Source organism: Saimiri boliviensis, chromosome 1, assembly GCF_048565385.1.
Source record: "Saimiri boliviensis isolate mSaiBol1 chromosome 1, mSaiBol1.pri, whole genome shotgun sequence".
Classification (NCBI taxonomy): Eukaryota; Metazoa; Chordata; class Mammalia; order Primates; family Cebidae; genus Saimiri; species Saimiri boliviensis.
In genome coordinates this window covers 141,076,754-141,101,896 of record NC_133449.1, presented here as the reverse complement: position 1 = coordinate 141,101,896, position 25,143 = coordinate 141,076,754, and the positions used below count along the sequence as shown (strand labels likewise).

The following is a 25,143-nucleotide window of genomic DNA, read 5'->3' as shown; positions in this document are numbered from 1 at the left end:
GGAAAAGACAGCAATAAAAATGCACAGCTCAAAAATATGTATATATATGGCCAGGTGCAGTGGCTCACATCTGTAATCCCAACACTTTGGGAGGCTTAAGTGGTATGACTGCTTCAGCCCAGGAGTTCAGGACCAGCCCAGGCAACATAGCAAGACCCTGTATCTATAAAAAATACAAAAATCAGCCAGGTGTGGGGGTGCACACCTGTGGTTCCAGCTACTCCAGAGGGAGGTGGCATCCCCTGGGCCCAGGAGGTCGAGGGTACAGTGAGTTGTGGTCATGCCACTGCACTCCAGCCTGTGGGGCAGAGAAAGACTCTTTTCAAAAAAAAAAAAAAGCGAGGCAGGGGATGGCACACAGAACAAAGAGGTGGTGGGACTGTAAGAGGAGGTCCTTCATGCTCGCCTGGAGGAAACAACAGTTGCATAGGGACTTGGGATTCAATCAGGATGTGAGCAGCAGATTGGGAGACCCTCCATTGGCACCCAATCCTCCCGCAGCAAGCCCAGAGCCACCCCCAGAATGATCACATCACTACCTAGCCCTGGCCTGACAATCTACTCAAGAAAGGACAAACCATACCAGATCCCAGCATAAGCACCCCAACCTGAACAGGTTTTCCAAAAAGAGAATACAAAACAATTATCTTCAAAGGGCTGGACTCCAAACAAAAGGCAGTGCAGCAATCTACACCGAGGTGCGCCCGAGAAATGCACACACGTCTACATGACACTCACATGTCCGTGTTCACAGCAGCACTGCCAAGAGCCAGGAGACCACTCAGATGTCCATCGGCAGGTGGCTGCACCGCCCACAGGACCTGCCACAGAGAGGGCTGTGTTCTGATGCCTACAGCAGCATGGGTGCCCCTCGACAGCACCAAGCTCAGCCGTATCAGACACAAAGGCCCACAGATTGTCCTTCACACGAACATCCAGAACAGGCAGATAAATCCGCAGACACAGAAAACAGACCAGTGGCTGCCAGGTTGGAAAGAGGATCCTGGGAAAGGATGGGTGGGGTCACAGAAGGACAACCACAGGGATCTCTGTGGTGACGAAAGGGTTTTAACATCTTGACTGTGAACATGGGAAACTGCATCTGTGATAGACTGTATAGAACTCAACATCTGTTCTGAGTCAGGGTAAAAAAAAGTGTCTGAATAAGACCAGAGGGCTTTATCAATGCCCATATATACCCAAGGTGTGATACTGTTCATTTTGCAAAATTCGACCGTAGGGAAGCTAGGCCACGTGTACAACGAACAGCTCCCTGTTATTTCTTACATCTCATATGATGTATGATAATCTCAGAAGAAAACAAACAAAAACCAAACACAGGGGGATGGGGATGCTGAGCCCACCTCAAACCTCATCTGTGGGGATGGAAGCTCAAAGAGGCTGCGGGCCAAAAATGCGGTAAAGGCAGGAATGAACATTTACACTGAAACCAGGGTCTCCAGGTGGACTTAGGAACCACAAGGAGCACCATGGCGGACACCAGACTCACATGCACACGTGGGCACCTTCACAACTCAGCTGTGAAGAAAAACCAGTGCCCAGTCCCATGAGGAAAAGCAGCAGTGCACGGCAAGACACACTGATACTCGGGGGCGGGGGAAGAGTCGGGCAGCATCCTGCAGCCCAAGTCCTCTCTCGAAGGTGAAAAGGGGTTCTGGGGCAGGCGGGGGCGGCGGCAGCACCCAGTGATAGATGTGGCCACTACTGCAGGACCTGTCACTGGTGTGGAGAGCCTGAGCCATGGAGCCCAAACTGCCCTCACAGCACGGACAGGGTCAGCAAGGCAGTGGTGGGCGGCGTCTGAGACAACCGGGGGCACCAGCTGCCCACCGAGCTGCTGTGTAGAGAGCAAAGGTCATGGCTTGTCAAAGTTTCTAGCAGACAGAGACCCCACTGAAACCCGTGCTGGTAAAATAAGGTGATGTCTGAGATTTGCTAAAATACTAACATTAAAATATTAATACTAAGAATTAAAATACCAAAATTAAAAAGTTTTTAAAGAAAGAAAAAAATTTTTTGAAAACATGAACAAGTAGAAGGAAGAGATGAATAAACCCAAGCTGGTCAAATGCTAGTAAACGCTGAACCTGGGGACCAGAAACACTGTCCTCAGATTCTGTGACTGAAAATATTCCCAAAGGAAAGTCAGACAAATGTTCAAAGTCAGAAAGTCACCTTGTGGCAGGGACTCACTGAAAGCCACTTCCTACAGCTCCTGCACCACCCTGTTCATGGACCTGGGAAGCTCCCAGGTGACCCAGTCCACCTCAGAGTGTCATCCACAGAACGCAAGCTCACTGGTGTGTGCCTGCCTGTGTACACACACCACAAGGAAGGCACAGCACCCTCAGTACATGTGTTCACTGCAAGAACCTTTGAGTCATCATCCTCTGTCCCGACTGTCGCTGTCATAAAGAACTCTTCCACCACTGCAGATCACCGGACTGTCAAATATAGCACTCTGAGGGAGGCCCTGTGAGAATGACAGAAGTAATGCAAAGGCCTTCACAGATTGTCCAGTGCAACTGTAAAGTTAAGAAATTTACCCAAGACTGCGAAGCAATTTAAAGGCTCAACTTGAACAAAAACATGTTTCCAAAATTATCCCAAAGTAAGTGGTGCGGCTGTGGGTAAGAGGCAGTGTCCACCACATCAACACTGGATCCCCACTGGAAGGGCCTGCAGTGATGTGGATGCGAAGGAAGACCAACTCCAAAACACACACTTTCAACCAGGGAGCAACACCAACAAAGAGCCAGGCCACCCTCTCCAGACACACCAGCACCGCAGTCCACACCCAGCTGCCCTTCAAGTCGTGCACTGCCTGAGTCACAGAAAAAGCCCAGTTCTGCAGAGTGCACAGCCGCAAGGGGAGACTAAATATGGCTCACAGCAGTACCAGAAACCAACGAATGGAGAGAAATCACAAGCATGTGACTGAGACCGACATCAGAAGTTCACATTCCCACGAGCTGCTCTACTTTACAAAAATCAAAACATGACATAACTCTCGCTGATGGGTAAGGAAGACCCACGGGAATACTGTACAAACACAACCCCACGTGGGAGGCATGCACACGACAGCCCCCCATACCTACCAGGACCCCCTGGAACCCAGCACCCAGAGACACCTGACAAACGCCCCTGTGTGGTTACAAGATTGGTATATCCTTATTATTACTTTTGATTAGAGCTGCTGCTGACTACGTTTGACACAGAGGTGGTGCACATGGGACGACGTCAGGAGCGATCACTGAGTGGGCGGGGCCCTGGCCCACTCACCCTCTCCAGAAGGGCCTGCCGACCACACACCTATAGGACGGGAGCTTCCTCCCCTCAGTCGCTGGGTTCCAGGGAGCACAGATCTGTCCAAGGCAGGTCCCACAGGAAGAAGCAAGGCCACCAGCCCAGCCCGCCTCCCCCTGCCCCCGACCACCGTTCAGCCGGAGACTTGATGGGGAGCCAGGGGAACATGTGTGGGACAGGACAGCGCCCACACCTGCCTGTCGCCATCAGACCCAGGACCTCTAGTCTCACTTCCTGACAGGACCCTGTGCAGACACTGCCGTGCTTCCTCCAAGACCCCACCCCACTCCGCCTTCCCCCTCTAACGTGCTCCCCAAGCGCTGGTGTGCCCACCGCCCCTAAGGATTTCCTCCTGGTGCTCTTCCCTCTCCGAGTCTCTGCACCTGGAGGCAAGTTCACATCTCTCCCTCCACCTACGCCACAGATCCACACTTGGTTAAGCCTTCCTCACAGCCCAGAAAGGTCCCTCTCCCGAGCTCTGGCTCCTTTCTTGACAGCTCTTTCCTCTGAACTTCATCTGCGAACTCTGAGAACCAGAAAGCTGAGAAAATAATTAACTAAGCACTTAAGACCTAGCAAGTACCGACCCCCTACCTTGCCCCGCAAAACCAAAAACCTGGTTTTTGACTGCTGGATAAGTAAGGGAAGTCCCTCCAATGGCCAAGCACTACCCACCTCCACTGTTTCCTCACTCACCATCAAGGCCTACGGTGTCTCCAGGCTTTCGAAAGCAAACAAGCCTGCTAGAGATGGCTTTCCGCCCACTCTTCCACAAAGTCAGAGTGGAGAAAACACTAAAGTGTGAGGGAGACAAAAATGTGAAATAATTTAACTGGTGATCTTCTACACCTTCTTCTCTCCCCATGGCATCCCTTAAAGAGGTCCTTTATTCATGACAACGCTTTTGAAAAGCATTAACATCAGACTTTAAGGATTGATAGTATTTTAACAGAAAGCAATGAGATTTTATGCTTACCGATCCTAGTAATTCTCTTCACTCAAAAATACTCCTAGAAAGCCAAGGTCAGCGAGTTATGGCCCACCACGTGTTTTTGTTTAAAAAAAAAAATTATTGAAACATAACCATACTCACTTGTTTACATATAATCTATGACTACTTTTGTTCTACATGGCTGAATAATACAACAGGAACTGTACATCCAGAAAAGCCTAAAATATGACAAATATGATTAACTGGCCCAGTATAGAAAGAGCCTGTCAAACCCAGCTCTGTGAGAGAATTCAGAACTGATGGCCTCTGCCGACCCCTGTGTATGTGTGAGCTACGCTTCTGCTCTATGCTTCCAGGCTGCGCCATCTACAGAGCAACCTCAGGAGGGCTGTGGGAACAGCGGCTAGGGTCATCGGTTTTCTACAATCAGAGGAGAAAAGCTCCTCCTGAGAGCATTAGGAAAAGCACTTTTACTCTGTTCGGGTAAGGACGAGAAAAAGCAGGAAATAAAAGATGTCAGCTGAATAATTCCATGATGAACGTGGATACGTGTGTATGTACACAGCTGGCCCCTGGACACCCCATGCTTGACTGCACAAGGCCACTCATCCATGGATTTGTTTTCAACAAATATACTGGAAAACTAGTTACTAGAGATTTGTGACAATTTAAAAAAAATTACAGGCAAACCATACAGCCCAGAAATACCAAAAAATTTCAGAAAAAGTATGTTATGAATGTATAAAATACATGTAGCTATTAGTATATCATTTACTACCATAATTATACATATGTTATAAAAAGTTAAAAGTTTATAAAAACTTACACACAGAGACTACACATGGCATCAGTCAGTAGAGAGAAAAGAAGACAAACATAAAGATGCAGGCTCAGGCATCACTGTACAAAACCAAGTGCGGTACACACTCCACTGCACACTGCAACGACCTCATAGCCATGGCCTGCGCTATGGCTGTGAGCTCAAGTGCTTCGGTATCCGCTTAAAACACCGTGTGACACTAATCATCTCCGCGTGAGCAGCTGGTCTCTCTAGAAATTGTGTATTGCAGTAAACAAATTATCTCAAGTCTTAAGCTAGGTGCGGGTGCATGGACCTGGAGTCACAGATTGCAGTGGACTATAATCACACCTGTGACAATCCAATGCGCTCCAGCCCAGGCAACACGGCAAGACTCTCTCTCTCTCTCTCTCCCCCCCCTCCCTTTTTTTTTTTTTTTTGAGATGCAGTTTTGCTCTTGTTGCCTGGCTGGAGTGCAGTGGCGCGATTTTGACTCACTGTAACCTCTGCCTCCCAGGCCCAAGTGATTCTCCTGTCTCAGCCTCTGGAGTAGCTGGGACTACAGGTGCCTGTCACCACGCCCAGTTAATTTTTCAATTTTTAGTAGAGACAGGGTTTCACCATGTTGGCCAGGCTGGTCTCAAACTTCTGACTTCAGGTGATCCATACGCCTTAGCCTCCCAAAGTGCTGGGATTATAGGCATGGGCCACTATGCACAGCCAACTGTGTCTTTTTTTTTTTTTTTTTAAGAGAGAGTTTAAATGTTGATTTAAAACAGAAATGCCAAACCACTCCACCCTCAACCTTTAAAAAAATATGTAATGAAGAAGGAAGAAAAAGAAGAAAATGAAGATGACCACCTCCTCCTCCTCTTGCAGTTCTCGAGTATTCTTCTTTGTATTTACTGGAAATACCGTAAACCTTAAATGACACCACAGGACCCATACAAAGTGCCAGTAGTGATGCTGGCAGTGCTCCTAAGCAGCAGGAGTTTTAACGAGGAAAAAGCTAAACTTGTGTGACATGCAGCACAGCCTGTGCTCTGCAGCTGTGGATGCTGCTATTTCAAAATGAATAAATCCAGCAGAAGGGCCACCACAAAAATAAGGACAGGACATCCGTGAAGCCATCCCACAGCTATGGCAGCAGGCATGAAAGCTTTCTGTGAAATACCTTTTTAACACATTGAAAATGCATCTTAAAAATTAATTCACAAGCAGCATGGATACATGAAAATGCAACTTTCCTTTTTTTTTCCCCAGTAGCCCTATGGTCTAGCATGTGACAAAACACAACTTTTATGTGGGTGCAGGAGTGCTATAAGAAATGCGTACCAATAGACTCTAGTTTGATTCCAGAAAAGTGAAGCCATTATACAACAACTGAAAGTACAAGGAAGGGGAAGGAACTAAAACCAGAGAATTTACCACCACCAAAGGATGGTTTCATAGTTTTACAAAGAGGTTTGGCTTGAAAAACGTCAAGATTAACAAGAGAAACAGCTCCTGCAAACCAAGAAGTAGCAGCTGAGACCTCAGACATTAAGAATATCATTGAGTAGCAGATTAGTGCCCTAAAATAATAATAATAATAATAATAATAATAATAATAATAATAATAATATCATAGAAAAAAAAGGACATATGCCTGGACTGGGATTTTGGTTTCTGTTATTGTTTTTTATTTGAGTCAGACTCTTGCTCTGTTGCCCCAGCTGGAATGCAGCGGCATGATCTTGACTCACAGCAACCTCCACCTCCAGCGTTCAAACAATTCTCCTGCCTCGGCCTCCCAAATAGCTGGGATCACAAGTGCCCACCATCACAACGGGCTAATTTTTATATTTTTAGCAAAGATGGAGATTTCATCACGTAGGCCAGGATGGTCTCAAACTTCTGGCCTTAAGTGATCCACATACCTCAGCCTCCCTAAGTGCTGAGAATACAAATGTGTACCACTACACCCGGCCCTCAAGAGGTTTTGAATGTAGGCAAAATTGCCCTATTCTGGGGGGGGGGAAATGCTACAAGAACGTTTGTTAGGAAGAAAGTGAAAGGAACACTGGGAGAGAAGGCAAAAAGGGATAAGCTAATGCTACTGTTTTGTGCAAATTCAGTAGGGTTTATGATCAGGACTGCCCTTATGTATAAAGCTGCCTTACCCCTGAGTCTTGAAGGGAAAAGATAAAACACCATCTGCCAGGTATTCGGTTGTGCAACAAGAAGTCTGGACAAGAATCCTTTTTCCGGACTGCTTCCAGTGATGCTCGGTCCGTGAAGTCAGGAAGTACCTTGCCAGTGAGGGACTGCCTTTAAAGTTCTTTTGACAATGAACAATACCCGTGGTCCCCAGCACCCCATGAGTTCAACAGCAGAGACGTTAACATGGTCTTTCTGTCCCCAAACACAATGTCTCTAATTCAGCCTCTAAATCAAGAGTCGTAAGGACCTGTAAGGCTCATTACGCACTGCGCTCTATACCAAGGATTGTCAACACAGAAGAGAACTGAACAGAGAGGACATCATGAATGTCTGAAAGGATGACACTATTGAAGATGCCATCACCGTCACAGAAAAAGCCATGAAAGCTGTCAAGACCAAAACAATGCATTCCTGCGGGAGAAAACTGTCTCCAGAGATTGTGCCTCACTTCACAGCAGTTTACAACAGAGCTAATCAAGAGCATGAAAACACTGTGGATACGGGGGCAGGGGGTGGGGGGAGCGCGGGGAAGGTAGGGATAAAGTGTTTCATTTCAAGACATGAATCTTGGAGAAACACAAGAGGTAAGAGATACCACACCAGAGAAATTAGTATTAGACAACCTGCTGGTGATAAATGCTTCTGAACCACACCAGGTGACGATGAGGAGGCAACAGCAGTGCCAGAAAACAAACTGACATCAGACACTCCTGCAGTGGGGTTCCCGTCACTCCCGTCTGCTTGTGACTTCTTGTACGACACGCACCTGTCTATGATATGAGCACTGAAACTAAAGCCAACAGTGAGGGGAGGACTGTTAGCACACAGGAACATTTCTAGAGAACTGAAAAAGCACAAATTAGAAATAATGATGCACTTCCGTAAGCAACACCAAATGTAGCTGCCTCTCCAGCCTGCCCCTCTACCTCCTCCACCACCCTTGAGGTGGCACGACCACCAGCTCCTGTTCCTCCTCCCACTCAATGAAATGATGCGGATGAAGACCTAACGATGGTCCACTTCCACTTAATGAATAGTAAACGTATTTTCTCTTCCTTATGATTGTATTAATAACGTTTTCTTTTCTCTAGCTTACTTTACCGTAAGAACACAGTATATAATACTTACGACATATAAAATATGAGGGGCACAGGGGCTCACATTCATAATCCCAGTGCTTTAGGAGGCTGAGGTGGGAAGATCACTTGAGCCCAGCCTGGGCCACATGGCAAGCGAGACTCTGTCTCTTTAAGAAGAAGAAAAAGTGCTTTGGATATGTCAGTGTTGTGTTAAAATGTGTGTTAATTGACTTTTTATGTGAACAGGAAGGCTCTGGTCAAGAGAATTAAATTCCGGGGTATCAAAGGTTGTACGTGGACTTTACTGTACCAGAGGGGTCTGTGCCACTAATCCCCAAATTGTTCAAGGGTCAAAGGCATAAAATGATTTCATAAACATGTAAGTCCACCATACTGATTAGGTCGATATTGATTTGTAATTCTTGATACTAATTTCAAATCATGGCATTGAAACCTAACCGCAAAACCCTCCTCAGAAAATAGCAAAAGTGTGGAGCTTTAAAGATATTACGTTAAATGTATTGTGCTATAAGGCTACAGATAAAGTAGGCTGGAAATAGCCCTGGCTGAGAGCACACAACTGGCCAGCATGACTAGCAAACTCCAGTGCTCAGGTTTCTCTTGTCTGAAGACACTGGTGTACACAAAGATTTACAATATTAGCAGACTAAGAAAAATGCATCTAAACTTATCCACGTGCCAGAGTTACAAACCTAGTACTATGCAGAGGAAAGGCTGAGCTTAGCAGTGGCTAGAGTAGAAAGGGTTAAGAACAAGCAACCACACTGCTTTCTACATGTCTTGCCCTCGGCACCTCCCCATACGCATGTACTCACGCGCACACCACACACGCTCACACACACACATTCACCCCAGAGGCCTGCCCCACACAGGCCCCTGCAAGACTCCAGACAGGCAGGGTTTCAGCTTCCACCACTCCCAGGGCAGAACCCAGTCTGCCCAGGCTGGATCTGCAGGTGCTCTACCCAGCCTCTGTAATAAACAAGAGAGGTGGAGTCAGGGTTGGAGGCTGAGGAGCCGTTCCCAGGCAGGTGCTCCACCCAGCCTGTGTAATAAACAAGAGAGGTGGAGCCAGGGTTGGAGGCTGAGGAGCCCTTCCCAGGCATTGTTTGTTTGTTAGTTATTTTGGGGTGGTTTTGGTTTTTTTTTTTTGGAGACAAAGTCTCTCTGTCACTCAGGCTGGAGAGCAATGGGCATAACCTTGGCTTACTGCAACCTCCACCTCCTGGGTTCAAGCAATTCTCCTGTCTCAGCCCCTGGAGTAGCTGGGATTACAGTCGTGCACCATCAGGCCTGGCTAATTTTGTGTGTGTGTTTTTGGTAGAGATGGGGTTTCACCATTTTGGCCAGGCTGGTCTTGAACTTCAGGAATTTCAGGCACTGTTTTTTGAAAACTCATGCATGTTTTAAGGGGTTGCTAGGTGGGGGTGAGGTGGGGAAGGGCTTTCCAAGGCTAAATACCTTTTTGGGTTAATGTTCTGATGGCACACTGGGGAGCAGCAAGATGCCTCCTGTGGTCGAGAACAAGCCCGGCTGTGGCATTCATTGTACCTTAGAGCAGAAAACTTAGGGTCATCTGTGCCCAAAACCATAAGAAGGGTGGATGAGCCCCAGGAAGGCTATGTCACTGGCTTCTAGAAGGTGGGGCCAGCCCCCAGGCCTCCCCCAGCACAAGGCCATTCTGGGAGCTGCTGGCAGCCAGTGGGCTGTGGAAGAGGTGCACACTGTTGGTACACGTGTGCCAGAAAACAACACGGTCTCATGCATTTTTATCTTATCTTGAAAATGGAGGACTTTCTGACACAGACCTTGTGCCAACTCCTATGTGGAACAAACATTTTATAAGATAATTTTAAATGGCTCAAATGAAGCATTACCAGTGAACGGGGCTTTTATTAAATGTACCTAAAGCTGGCCATGGGAAAATAAGGGCACACCTTGTCAGCACATCGAAAATCAGCTCAGGTAACTCTGGTTTCTAGGCATGCAACTGGAGCATTTTTTATTTTTTTAAGACACTGAGTCTAGCTCTGTCACCCAGGCTGGAGTACAGTGGCTCCACCATGGCTCATTGCAGCCTCAACCACCTGGGCTCAAGTGACACTCCTGCCTTGGCCTCCTGGCTCCAAATGGAGCTTACAGCTTTCTGTTCCCCCACTGCTCTCTCCCTCCTACCTGCAGGCAACTGGGATGCGAGCGCCCCAAGCGCATGGAAGAGCTCAGTGCGATGCACGGGTTTGCGAAGGATGTGTTGGTTCTTGTGATTCACAAAGAACTCGGGATTGAGGACAACAGGCACAGAAGATGTCCGCTGTTATTTTTTAACATTCTCTTTAGCAAGAAGAATGTATACAGTAATTTCCCAAAAAATAAAATCAATCTAACGTTTTTGAAAATACAAAAAAAAATTTAGAAATAAACTGCCACAGACAGTGACCTTTTCAGTTTTCCAATCATCATTTCTCATAACACACTCTTATCTCTACAAACACTATTTTCAGCAACTCCAAACCCCTCAAGCTTCAATCCAGATCCAAATATCAAAGGATATATATAAAGCTCCTCTGCCACAAGAAATTCACTATGGAAAAATGTTATTCATGGCGGCCCAGTTGCAAAACAACCATCCCTTTTTTTTTCCTTTGTTGTTGTTGGGACCGAGTCTTGCTCTGTTGCCCAGGCTGGAGTGCAACAACACAATCTTGCCTCACAGCAACCTCCACCTCCCAGGTTAAAGCGATTCTCCCATCTCAGCCTCTCAAGTAGCTAGGACTACCTGTGCAGGCCACCATATCCAGCTAATTTTGTAGATACAAACGTTTCGACACATTGGCCAGGCTGGTCTCGAACTCCTGACCTCAGGGGATCCACCCACCTCGGCCTCCCAAAGTGCTGGGATTACAGGCGTGAACTACCACACCTGGCCCAATGCTGCCATTTTAACGCCTTTTCTCCTAAGTGGATTAGAGCTCCCTGTCCCCTCAGATACCTTCCTTGAGGCTACTCAAGAGCACAACCAGCAGCCTCCAGCTGCATAAGAAACAGGGCACAGGGCACTAAGAGCAGCCCCAGGATCCTGCCCACTGCCTTAGACGTGTTGAAGTATTTTTTATGTAATGCCAAACAAGTCTTTGCTGAAAGACAATAACCAACAGGAGACAGGTTTCTAGATTTGCAGAAATGCTAGAAAAAAATGAAGAAAATCCTGACAAGTGCCTGCCTGCTTTCCAGAGAAGTGAGCAAAGGCAGAGAAGAACATGGAGGCCTCAGGGAGCATCTCCTGCATGGGTGGCAGGGCTGTATAATCAGCATAGCACTGGGGCTTATGCGAAGGAGTGTGTGCCCTTCTGGCCCCAAAGGTGACCAGACCTACACAGGTTGATAGAACATGTGCACCTGCTGCCCAGTGTGGGCCTACTCTGGCTGAGCAAGGTTCTAAAGGGATCTTAGTGAACTACCTGAGCACATGGTGAACAATCAATCCAAAAAGGGGTGAGACGGGCAGCTGAGTGAGGTGACTCATGACTGTAATCCCAGCACTTTGGGAGGCTGAGGTAGGTGGATCATTTGAGGTCAGGAGTTCGAGACCAGCCCGGCCAACGTGGTGAAGCCCTGTCTCTACTTAAAAAAAAAAAAAATGGCTGGGCAAGGTTGCTCCCGCCTGTAATCCCAGCACTCTGGGAAGCCGAAGTGGGCAGATCACGAGCTCAGGAGATTGAGACCATCCTGGCCAACATGGTGAAACCCCATCTCTACTAAAAATACCAAAAAAAATAGCTGGGCGTGGTGGCGCACACCCGTAGTCCCAAGTACTCCAGAGGCTGAGGCAGGAGAATTGCATGAACCCAGGAGGCCGAGATTGCAGTGAGCCAAGATCACACCAGTGCACTACAGTCTGGGCGACAGTGTAAGACTCTGTCTCAAAAAAAAAAAAAGAAAATTTATCCGGATGTGGTGGCCTGCACCTATAATCCCAGCTACTTGGGAGGCTGAGGCAGGAGAACTGTGTGCTACCATGCCCAACTAATTTTTGTATTTTTAATAGAGATAGGGTCTTACCATGTTGGCCAGGCTAGTCTTGGACTCCTAACCTCAAGTGATCTACCTGCCTCAGCCTGCCAAGTGCTGAGATTACAGGCCTAAGCCGCCACACCTGGCCAAGAAATAAATATGTTTTGTTGTTGTTTTTAAATAGATGGGAGTCTCACTATGTTGTCCAGGTTGATCTCAAACTCCTGGGGCTCAAGTGATCCTCCAGCCTCAGCCTCATAAAGTGCTGAGATTACAGCTGTAAGCCACTGTGTCCAGCTGAAATAAACACTTAACCACCACTTTGACATCATATCCAAGAAACAAAAGTGTAATTTTTTTCTTTATTTTTTTTTGAGACGGAGTTGTACTCTGTTGCCCAGAATGAAGTGTTGTGGTGTGGTCTTGGCTCACTGCCACCTCTGCCTCCCAGGATCAAGCAATTCTCCTGCCTCAGCCTCTCGAGTAGCTAGGATAACTACTCGAGTAGTAGGTGACTACGTCCAGCTAATTTTTGTATTTTTAGTAGAGATGGGGTTTTGACATGTTGGTCAAGCTAGTCTGGAACTCCTGACCTTGTGATCTACCCGCCTTAGGCTCCCAAAGTGCTGGCATTACAGGTGTAAGCCACCACTCCTGGCCAAAAGTATCATTTTTAATAAAAGTAGTTATTCAGTTATGCCGTGTCATACACCTCTTTCTTGCCTGGATTCCACTTTCACACCACTGTAAGACATGTTTCAAAAGAGTGACATTCAGCCTGGCGGGGTGGCTGGTGCAGACCCAGAGCCTAAGGCCAAACAGACACCCCTGCTGCTGAGTTAAGGGAGAGGTGTGGGGCAAGGGTCATCTCCAAGAGGAAGAGGGAGGAGCCACAAGAGAAAGTGTTCAGCTGGGGTGAAAGCTGCAAGATAACAGCTCTAGCAGAAGCACTGGCAGTCAGATTTCCAGGGAAACCCCTCCCAGGCATGCCTGCCTGGGTGCTCTGGAGAAACAGCAGCAGCCCTATGCCAACCCTGACCTCCTGAGAGGACAGAGAGGTTCTCTCAATGAATCACTGCCACGGTTATCCCCACACTCTGGAAGCATTTGAGTTCATAAAGGCGCTGTGTCTACCCTTCCTGATGGGCTGATTTCTGTCTGATTCAAAACCTTGGCACATGTCAAGTGGACGCTGCTACTTCATGTGTCTGCAGGAAGAAAGAGCTATGAAGTCCCCATGGAACAAAGCACGACCAGGAACAGCCAAAGCCCAAGAGGCCAAAGGACATAAGCCTCCCATGGGAGGTCAACAGAAGCCCCTGCCCTCAGACCAGCAATACAGCAGGTGGAAAGCCAAGAAGGCCCAAAGCCAAGAGCCCAAGCACAATCATGATGGCACCCAGTGGGCACAGGTGCAGATTTCTCACTCACCCCACCTTTCCTGAATACCACCTCCAAGCTGAAGTCAGACCTCTGTCTCACTAACACCCTCTAGGGCCCTGTCAAACTCAGCTCCCACCGAAGGAGGCACTCCACAAAACCATATAGCAAGATAAAGAATCTGAAACTGGGAGGCCAAGGCACGCAGGTCACCCGAGCTCAGAAGTTTCAAGACCAGCCTGGCTAACACGGTGAAAATCCATCTCCATTAAAAATAGAGAAATCAGCCAGGCATGGTGGCGCGGGCCTGTAATCCAAGCTACTCAGGGGGCCGAGGCGAGACAGGACAGGGCAGGACAGCCTCTGTAGGAAAGAGCGGCCTACATGAATAGAATAGGGCAGGACAGGACAGGACAGGACAGGACGAGACGGGGAAGACAGGACAGGATGGCCTCTGCAGGAAGGAGCCTCTGCACTAGCAGTGGTACAGACAGCTGCAAAGGAGTTTCAAAGACACACACTACAGAAAAAATAGGACTAGATTCTTCCCTCCTTTGGCTGCAATCAGGTGGCCTTTCGGTCTGACTGCATTGTTGGCAACCTATATTTAACACCTACAGAAAAAGCAGGCCCACTAGACAGCCCAACAATAGAACCACCGGAGGTCGGTGAGAATATACCTGTGTAAGAACATGTGTGTGTCAGCACAAACTGAGAAATGGTTTTCTTTACTTTTTGTTTTCTTTTGTTTTGTTTTTTTAAGACTGAGTTTCTGTAGCCCAGGCTGGAGTGCAGTAGCATGATCTCAGCTCAACGCCACCTCCGCCACCTGGGTTCAAAGTGATTCTCCCACCTCAGCCTCCAGAGTAGCTGGGATTACAGGCATGCACCACCACACCTGGCTAATTTTTGTATTTTTAATAGAGACTGTGTTTCACCAGGTTGGCTACACTGGTGTCCAACTCCTGACCTCAGGTGATCCACCTACCTCGGCCTCCCAAAGTGCTGGAATTACAGGCGTGAGCCACCACACCCAGCCTTGAGGGAAAAAAAATTATTTTATTTTATTTTATTTATTTATTTTTGAGACAGAGTCTCGCTCTGTCACCCAGGCAGGAGTGTAGTGGCACGTCCAGGCTCACTGCAACTTCTGCCTCACAGGTTCAAGCAATTCCCCCTGTCTCAGCCTCCCAAGTAGCTGGGATTACAGGTGCCTGCCACTACACCCAGGTAATTTTATAGTTTTAGTAGAGATGGTGTTTCGCCATGTTAGCCAGGCTGGTCTCAAATTCCTGACCTCAGGTGATCTGCCAGCCTTGGTTTCCCAAAATGCTGGGATTAGGCGTAAGCCACCGCACCCAGTCAAAAGCAATGGTTTTCTATGGCAGAGTATGTAAGAGAGAATAAAGAGAGAACTCAAAGGGAGACTGATGCATCACCAGAAACTCCTGCCAGGGCCACCTGCTCAGAGCACACCTCTACCCCACCCTGATGAGCAGACCAAGCGCATCCCCAAGTCGGCACCCCCACAGACAGAAGGGCACCGGAGACGTCGAGAGCCTGTGGGTGTTCCTATGGCAGAGCCTCAAGCTGCTCCCTACCAATACCCTAACTATACTGGGCGAGCAAGAAGACAGTCACCATTCCCACCACCACAATACACTCACAATGCTGTTTTCACATTTCATTCAAATGCTTTCAAAGACTTCAGAAATACGAACACACTTGAGGTACACAATCCATCACGTACAATCTGTAAAGAAAACCCCATTTGGCACCATTTTCATGTTTGATGACAGAAAGCCAATGTGAGCGGCCATGAGACCATGCAAGAGTCTGCCTGCCTCACCCCAGCTGCTGAGCAGCCAGAGGCAGAGAGGCTGGTAATATAAGACCAGAGATGAGCGGCTCACCATTCCCTCCTAGGGCAACCTGGCAGCACCACTCTCAGGAGGTCCCCATGCTGATGCCAAACTTGATGCAGAGTGCACAACAGTCCAGGACCTCCAGGCTCCAGCCAGTCTCCCACTCAGTTGCCCAGGTAGCTGGGACCACAGGTATGTGCCGCCATACCCAGCAACTGGGTCAAACCTGTCTGTGAGAGAAGCAAAGGGGCTGCCAGAGTTTCTCCTACTCCTCAGATTTTTGTTTTTAAGTCAAGTCATTATAGATTAAGAAAATACAATACCAGCTTCCAATGAACAACTTACCTACTTTTAGTGTAGGTTCAAAAAAAAAAAAAAAAAGGAAATCCACACACAAGTTTTCCATTAACATAATGACTGAACAAAAAAATAACTCCATGTTAAAAATCATAGCCACATTTTTTTTTTAAACTTCATTATTAAGACAGGCAACACACAAATCCTCCCTTCTGAGGGCAGCAGGACCAATTTCCAACATTACTTTTGTGTCCAGGGCCATCCACACTGCCCTGCTGCCCCACCCTTTACCCAAGGAGATGATGGAAACCAAGCCACTCTCTCCCTAGTAAAGGGCCATCTTTTCTCAGCAGGGACAGCAGAGGATAGAGAGCACTGCACACAGCGAGAGGGTGTGGGGGCCCAGGGGGCTTTTCCCTGGAAGGGTGGTTGCACCTGCAGTGGCCTTGCCTCCTGAAAGATCCCTCCAGGAGCAGTATTTCCAAATGCAGCCTGCAGGGGCACAAGTCAAGACCGAATCACCAATCTTATCTAGGAAACTGACTCCTTATCTTCTGCTAGGTTTGGAAAAGCAGACGTGTTCATAAGTTACTGAACTTTTTTATTAAAGAAAACCATTGAGTATTAGATTCCAGCAATCCAAAATAGCACTGCAGAATCCTTCCAGACGACACAATGACTTGTAAACAGCATCTCCATAAAGCAGAAGCATGAAGACTCAGTCTATCACAGCCAGTGCTGCATGCAAATGGACAGTCCCTGTGAAGTGTGCCAGCAAGACACCCTGCCCCAGCTCCCCACACCTCGATCACCAGGTTCAAAGGCATGAAGAGTATGGCAGTGAGAGCAGGAGGGTGGCCCCATTCGAGATGCACACTGTCTACTGGGTACTCTAGGGGTCCATGGGGAAAGGCCAGGGCTGATTTCAGATGTTCCAGAAGGTGCAAGAGCCACAGAAGGCCGCAATGACATGGAGGTGGTGTCCGCTCTGCCAAGAGCAGGGAGGGTGGGAGAGGCAGGTCATTTGGCCACCACCAAACAATGGTGAAGACCGCCCACTAAGGACACTGCTTAGCAAAGATACACAAGAAGATCTCGGGCGTGCAAAAAAAAAAAAAAAAAAAAAAAAAAAAAAGGCAACTCTCAGGGGAGGGGCTCAGATGGAGGGAGTGACGCTGGAACAGAAGGAAGTGGCTGGATGGAGGCTGCAGCCAGCGGTCAGCAGATGATAGTCAGGCCTCCCATTCTGCACTGCAGGTCTGCAAAGTTTCTATTAGGACTGCTTGGCCGGGCACAATGGCTCACACCTGTAATCCCAGCACTTTGGGAGACCAAGGTAGGCAAATCATTTGAGGTCAGGGGTTCAAGACCAGCCTGGCCAACAAGGTGAAACCCCATCTCTACTAAAAATTCAAAACAATTAGCCAGGATGTTGGCGGGTGCCTGTAATCCCAGTTACTGGGAGGCTGAGGCAGGAGAAATGCTTGAACCCAGGAAGTGGAGGCTGCAGTAAGCCAAGATCGTGCCACTGCACTCCAGACTGGGCGAGACTCCATCTCCCCCCTACCCCGCCCCCAAAAAAAGACTGTGGTCATCTGTTAGGTTCCTTTTTTAAACTTCAGACTTACAGAAAAGTTACAAAAATAGTTGAGTCCCTGTACCACCTTACCCAACTTCCCTAATGCTAACATCATACATAACCACAGTAAAATTATCTAATTCCAAAATCGGCACTAACATCAGACTACTGACCACTACAAAGACCTGATTCCAACACAGCTACCCTGCTCCAGGGCCCCCCACGGGTGGTGCTGCAGAGTGCCATCTTCCCTTTCTCTCCATGAGGTTGATTTCTCATGTCTTGATAACTGATGTGGAACAGAAAGGAAGCCAGATCTGCCTTTCCACCTGTGGTGCTCTCGAGCACACGCAGGTCACAGAAAAGCCCAAGACGTGATGAGAAAGCCTGAACACGGCTGCATGGGCCTGAGAAGATGGGGCTGACGGAGACTGCACAGAGCAGGAGCCCTAGGGTGTGCAGGGGACTCCCTTGGAGGTTTGGAGGACAGGACGACATCCACACAAAAGTCCCCAGGCTCACGCAAGACTGGAATTGGTCTACTCCCAGCCAGATCCCTGCCCAGAGCCCTGGGAAGAAGGGTCTGGAAGGGCTTGCCACAGCCAGGGGACTGAATAACCCAAAACTGAGCCGAGCTCCAGCCTGTCTCACAAATCCTAAAAAGAACAGCCTTTTGAAAGGGACAAAATGGTTCCAAGGAATTATGTGCATCCCAGAACAAAGTCCAAGAAGATTTACGGGAATACACAATTATCCAGTATATAATGAGGTAAAATTCACAACGTCCAGCATCCAATCAAATGTTCTCAGGCATGGAATGTGGAAGAATTTAAGCAAAAAATAAATAGCATAGCAGTGGATTACAGTGCAGGAGTACAGCAGCAGGGGATCAAGGGATCAAGCAGCCTCCAGGGATCAAGCGATTCTCCCACCTTAGCCTCCTGAGTGGCTGGAGCGACAGACACATGCCACTACACCTGGCTAATTTGTTTAACTTTCAGTAGAGATGAGGTCTCCTTAAGTTGCCCAGTCTGGTCTCAAACTCCTAGGCTCCAGCGATCTTCTCACTATGGCTTCCCAAAGTGCTGGGATTACAAGCATGAGCCACCACACCCAACCTACAACTTTTCTGTAAACCTAAAAATTTTCAGAAATAAAAAGTATATTGAAAAAAAAGTCCTGGGCATGTAAATAAGAAAATACAACAGCATAGGTAAAAAAATCAATCAAAAGCATCCCAGAATTGACACAGAAGGCAAAATTAGTAGATGCAGACATGAAATCATATAGCTCAGTTCCCCACATTCAAAAACTAAAAACATGGAAGATATGAAAACACAACGGAATGAACCTGCAGAGGTGAAGACTGCACTGTGTGAAATGAAAAACACACTGGGTGAGACTCACAGAGGAACAGGCATTCACAAGATCTGTGAACTAAGAGAAACGGCCTATCAACACCTCCAGCATGAACACAGACAGATGGATCACTGGGGCAGACCCTGAGGATGGCATGTGTGAAATGCAGCGGCCTAACCTACAGGTAAGTGGAGTTCCCAAAGGAGGTGGAGGGCAGAAAAAAATACATAAAGGAGGCTGGGTGCGGTGGCTCACTGTAATCCCAGCACTTTGGGAGGCTCAGGCAAGTGGATCACAAGGTCAAGAGTTCAAGAGCAGCCTGGCCAAGATGGTGGAACCCCATCTCTACTAAAAATACAAAAATTAGCCAGGTGCCGTGGCAAGTGCCTGCAATCCCGGCTACTTGGGAGGCAGAGGTAGGAGAACCGCTTCAACCCAGGCAGGAGAGGTTGCCATGAACCAAGATCGTGCCACTGCACTCTAGCCTAGGCAACAGGCTGAGACTATGTCTCAAACAAAACAGAACAAAACAAAACAAACAAACAAACAAAAATGAGGTAATAAAGCCTGAACATTCCCAAATTTGGATGAAAACTGTAAACTCTAGTGATCCATGAAGCTCAGCAAATCCTAATCATAAAACATGGAGAACCAGACCAAGGTACATCAGAGGTGGAAAGAAAATCTTAAAGGCAGTCAAAGGTGAGAAATCAGATCAAGAAGAACATACAAGGAAAGCCACAGGTTCTCAGGGAAACCGTGAGCACACAGCCGGGGGCCACAACCTGTAAGTCCTGCAGAAAAACATTTGTGAAAATCTTTCAAAAACAAAGGTCCAGGCAACAGTTGTCTAACTCTGGGGAGGAATCTCCTGGAGCTCTGCACTCCCCACCACATACCCTACCCTTTGCATCTGATTGCATATATCCTTTGCAAAATCCTTTCCACTACACCCGTCAATGTATAAGTGTAACCTTGACTTGTGTGAGCTACTCTCACCAAATTATTTAACCCAAGGAAGGGTCATGGAAGCCCAGATTCATGGCAGGTCGGTGAGAAGCACAGACACAGTAACCCAGGGCTTGTGATGGGTATTGGAAGTAGTGGCAGTCTATGAGACTGAGTCCTCACCCTGTGGTATCCCATGCTGTCTCCAGGTAGACAGTGCTGGGACTGCGGTAGATTGGGGGACACCCGCTGGTGTCTCCTGCAGAACTGACTGCTTTTTTCCTCTTGGGGCAAAAACCCACACATCGGGTCACAGATGCCTTCTGTGTTTTCTGTGCTGACTGCTGCTCTGGTATGAGAGCAGAAGAAAAAATTTCCCTTTTCCCTCTCAGAGCCCTACTAAGCTTAGAAATTCATGAAGTAAAACCTGTTAGAACTGCACGACCGATACACAAAACCACAAACTGTGGTCACAATTTTAACACCTTGTTCTCAACCACTGAGAGGACAAGCTAACAGAAAATCAGTAAGGACATGATGGGTCTTTCCTGAAGGAATAAATAATAAGCTGAAGTTCATTACCTGGATAAGGGAGTATAAGGCAGATTTTCACTCTTTTCATGTTATCTTACATTTTCTACAATGGTTAAAAACGGAAACAAGAAAAACAATGTTTAATTTTTGAAAACACCTCAATGGGTCTGCCAGTCCACTTTCTAGATGAGCAGCACCCTTGATGCCATGCTGAGATGCTCCAGGATCTGCATCCAGTTCAAGAACACATGCTGAGCACTGATTCTCGGCAGGCACTGTGCTGCAGCAAACCTATCTCAGGTGTCCCTCAGAGCCGAGCTACAGAATTTTCATGCTTAACTCAGCATCTGGAATGCACTTCGCATGTCAGCCTACAAGAGCACACCCAATCAACACGGTCAGGTTCACAGACAACCATGTCTAGTACCTCCAGCACACCCAGAACCTGCACTTAACTAGGCTCCTAGGACAGGAAGTCCCCCAAAGCTGCTTTTCTCTTAACACTAGGTTAGGAAAAAAGAAAACTGGGAATACGTTTAACCAACTCCACAGGAAATACGTGTCATCAACTATACAGAAAAACACCTTCAAGAGTGAACTTGTGTCTGCTCACGACCTTGGGATCTACCTGCATCTGAACTGAGTGACTTATCTACAGTCAGCAAGGCCCTTTCTGTTTCCCCCAAAATTTCCTTTGTAAACTCCATACAGTTTCTTCACATTTTACTTATTATTCAAAGCCCATGTAAATGCTAGCCCTCAGTAGAGCCTCTGGCAAGCCCAGTCCCCAAGGAAACACAGTCTCCCTCCCTCTCCTTTGCCCTGCACACCTCCTCTTACGGGAGCTTCTGGAAGTCTCTCTCAGGACCTAGCACCTTCTTGCTACATCATAAATACCTTGAGGTCACCATGCCCACCTCATTCAGCTGTGCTCACAGGTGACATGGCTCACACCCTGGGATGAAAAGAGTCCACGACACACATAACTCGAGTCCATTGCACACATTCAACTTGAGTTTCCTGGTTTTTTTTTTTTTGAGAGGGAGTCTCGCTTTGTTGCCCAGAATGGAGTGCAGTGGCGCGATCTTGTATCACGGCAACCTCTGCCTCCTGGGTTCAAGCAATTCTCCTACCTAAGTCTCCTGATTACAGGCTGGGATTACAGGCGTCCACCACCATGTCCAGCTAATTTGTGTGTATGTGTATTTTTTAATAGAGACGGGTTTCACTATGTTGCCCAGACTAGTCTTGAACTCCCGACCTCAAAGTGATCTGCCTGCCTTGGCCTCCCAAAGTGCTGGGATTATGGGAGGGAGCATGCCAGGCTTATTTTCCTCTTACCAGGAGTAAGAAGGTCCACCTCAGAAAATCTTGAAAGATTAAAGGGGAAGTAGCTGGCTGATGCAAACAGGTAGGAATTACTCCAAGTGGGGTACTACCGTTTGTTCTGGAATCCGGCAGAGCTCTGCCTGGCATCCTGCACAAAACAGGCTCTAAATATTTCATGAATAGAAGAAGACATGGCAGACAGTGGGAATAATCATTCTGATCTGCATGAGGAAGATGTATAAAAACAAGAGCGAAAAAATCACAAAGGAAAGTTCTTGTAATAGAGACTAATATAATTGTGAGAGCTATGAATAAGGAAAGCTCAAACCACTATATGTCAAAAGTGAATGTGGGTTCCCAGACCCCAGTGTTTGCTGAATGGAAGACAGCAGTGTCTATAGCTCACAGACTGCTCCTCCCCACCTCCCTAACCCAACTGGAGACTCGCCCGATCACAGCCCAGGTTCCACGCAGGCTCCCCAGGCCACTCCATGCCATGAGCACAAGGTCCTGCTGAGGTCCATGGGCAGGCAGCAGGAGCCTCTGACCTGCTTCTTTCCATGACACAGGCACATTCTGGGACTGCAATTCCACAGTGGCCTCCCTGTCCCTGAAAAGCAGGCATCTTCCTCTCCTCCATACCTGCCACACCACTCTCACTCCTCAGGAAACTTCTCATTATAAAAATAGCTCTTGTGGGCTAGATGTGGTGGCTCCCGCCTATAATCTCAGAACTTTTGGGAGGCCAAGGCAGGTGGATCACTTGAGGTCAGGAGTTCAAGACCAGCCTGGCAGGGTGAAACCCTATCTCTACATAAAATACAAAAATTAGCTGGGTGTGGTGGTGATTGCACATGTAATCCCAGCTACCTGGGAGGCTGACAAAGGACAGTTGCTTGAACCTGGGAGTCAGAGGTTGCAATGAGCCAGTATTGCACCACTGCCCTCCAGCCTGGGTGACAAGAGCGAAACTCTATCTTAAAATAATAATAATAATAATAATAATAGAAACTAAAAAACAAACAAACAAAAATAGCTCTTGTGGAAAAATGAGGGTATTTTCTACTCCTCGTCTCAATAAAACCTGAAAAGACCACTTTCATATACAGGAGTCATATTTCATGATAAAGAGCTTCTTTAAGGATGCTGTAAAATTATATATAACCATTTCCATAATAAATGGCCTAAAGAGCTAAACACAAGAGGTTATTGAGTTTGTTTTTTGTTTTGTTTTGTTTTGTTTTGTTTTGTTTTTTTGAGACGGAGTTTCGCTCTTATTACCCAGGCTGGAGTGCAATGGCACGATCTCGGCTCACCACAACCTCCGCCTCCTGGGTTCAGGCAATTCTCCTGCCTCAGCCTCCTGAGTAGCTGGGATTACAGGCATGCGCCGCCATGCCCAGCTGATTTTTTGTATTTTTTTTAGTAGAGATGGGGTTTCACCATGTTTACCAGGATGGTCTCGATCTCTCGACCTCATGATCCACCCGCCTCGGCCTCTCAAAGTGCTGGGATTACAGGCTTGAGCCACTGCGCCCGGCCTGAGTTATTTTTTAAATGTTCAGAGTAGTGCTGTTGCCTGTCCTTGGCCTTCCAATTTAGGCAGGTTGGCTGTAGCATTGTTGGAAAGCCTCAAAGTTCATTTGCAGCCAATTCAGAGGTGGCAATTTCTCCAAGGCTACTTAAGAGCTGATGAGAGTACTCCCTAACTGTTAAAAAAGATTTCCAAACCTGGCTGGTCTGAAGGTAGTGAGTTATCTCAATTGATTGTTCATAGTCGGTTACAGATCCAATTCCCTGTTCTACTCTTTCCCCTCTTCTCACTACTGCACTTGACTAGTCTTGAAAAAAAAAAAATCTCAAAACCGGCAAACACATCATAGTATGTTTTTAACTCACCGCAATCCAGATCATCTTAAAAGATCTGAACAATTTTGAAAAACAAAGACAAGTTATTAAACCAGGTGACCAGACTGAACCACAGAACAAGATGAAAGAACACCAAGAACAGAACAGCACCACTCAAACCAGCTAGAAAGTGAGATGCTTGGTCAATGTTAAGGCAGCATCTTAACAGGAAGAATTATACAAGCAAAGTAATCTGGCTGAGCCCCAGGGAAGGGCTGTGTACTGCCAGAGGAATGGGCTGGACTTTTTCCAGCTCCATAATCCTGGGACCCTGGTGGCAAGCTGTTAAAGAAGAACCCAGTCCTGCACTGTGGGGACATAGCCTGTGTGTTACTGGCATGCAAAGATAAAAGGAAGGAGACAGCTCTGTGATGCTAGCTAACAACTGGGACATGTGCTGCATCTGTGAGCATGCAACCAGGAAAAGGCACAGACCCACCCTAATGGGGAACCAAATCTTTCATGTCTGTAAGAATCCCAGGAAGAGACTCATTCCCCAGGGTCACTACATTAGAACCCTCTAAAACTGCATACACATTTGCAAGTAAATGTATTGGGGGAGGTAACTGATACAAGCAGACTCTCCTAAGGGTGTGAAATGTTTAAAAACTGTCAATAAGCATACAGGCTGACCTGCTTCATTCAACTACATATTCTCACACGGACCGAAGAGCTTGGCGCAGCTGCTCCCTAGGTATAAAACTACCCTCTGATGACAATGCCTTCTGAGCTGGGTGACGATCCAGCTCACTGGAGAGCTGCTGTGCAGTACATCTGTTGACATGCACTACGTCCCAAGCCCACAGCACTCATCCTGTGCGTATCCTTCACGACAAATCAAGTATGTACAAAACACTGCTGCCGCACCCGAGACACAGCAGCCTCTGGACAGGAAGCACCATTCTTCCATTAAAGAATGACCGACATGCAAACTCCAGTTGTTCAGACATGAGTACTGGCTGATCGTTTCCGAAAAGTGAACAAAGGAAGGCTGCAAGTTCATATAGAACATCTCAACAACTTGTCTATGTGAAAATTCAGTTTTCCAAAGGTAAGAATTTTGGAAAACTTCATGAGCAGACAGTTTCTGAAGAATTAAAACTCCCCCTTGATGAGATCGGTCGTGCTTTCTGACGCAGTGAAAACAAGTAAACCCACATCTGGAGATGCACAACAGTCAATAGCAGCAAACTGGCCCTTGGTGCACACTGTGTGCTGACCTGGGTGCATGTCCAGACGTGGACACACAGGCAGGGGAGTCACACCCACTGCCAGAGAGGCCCAAGGGAACCCTGAGACATGAGGGCAGCCCCCTCTGCTGCTGCAGACTCTCACAACACCAACACCTGCTGGGTTTTGCTGTCGCATCAATGAAAATCTCCAAAATTAAGTCAGAAAGCTATTAAAACACTCTTCCATTTTCCAACTAGATTTTTTTTTTTTTTTTTTTTTTGGTATACTTCAACCAGAACATATTTACAAAAGACTGATGCAGAAACAGCTAGGAGAACCCTGCTGTCTTTTAGTAAGCCACAATAAATGGGGTTTGTAAA

At 47.3% G+C, this 25,143-nt stretch overlaps 1 protein-coding gene and 1 pseudogene across 6 annotated transcripts in view; both read right to left on the bottom strand.

The window, feature by feature from the left end:
- LOC141585548 (ubiquitin-ribosomal protein eS31 fusion protein-like) overlaps positions 1 to 25,057 on the bottom strand; it is a 54,137-nt pseudogene extending 29,080 nt beyond the window's left edge.
- ANKRD11 (ankyrin repeat domain containing 11) overlaps positions 1 to 25,143 on the bottom strand; it is a 234,351-nt gene that overhangs the window by 102,371 nt on the left and 106,837 nt on the right. The window lies entirely within an intron of this gene.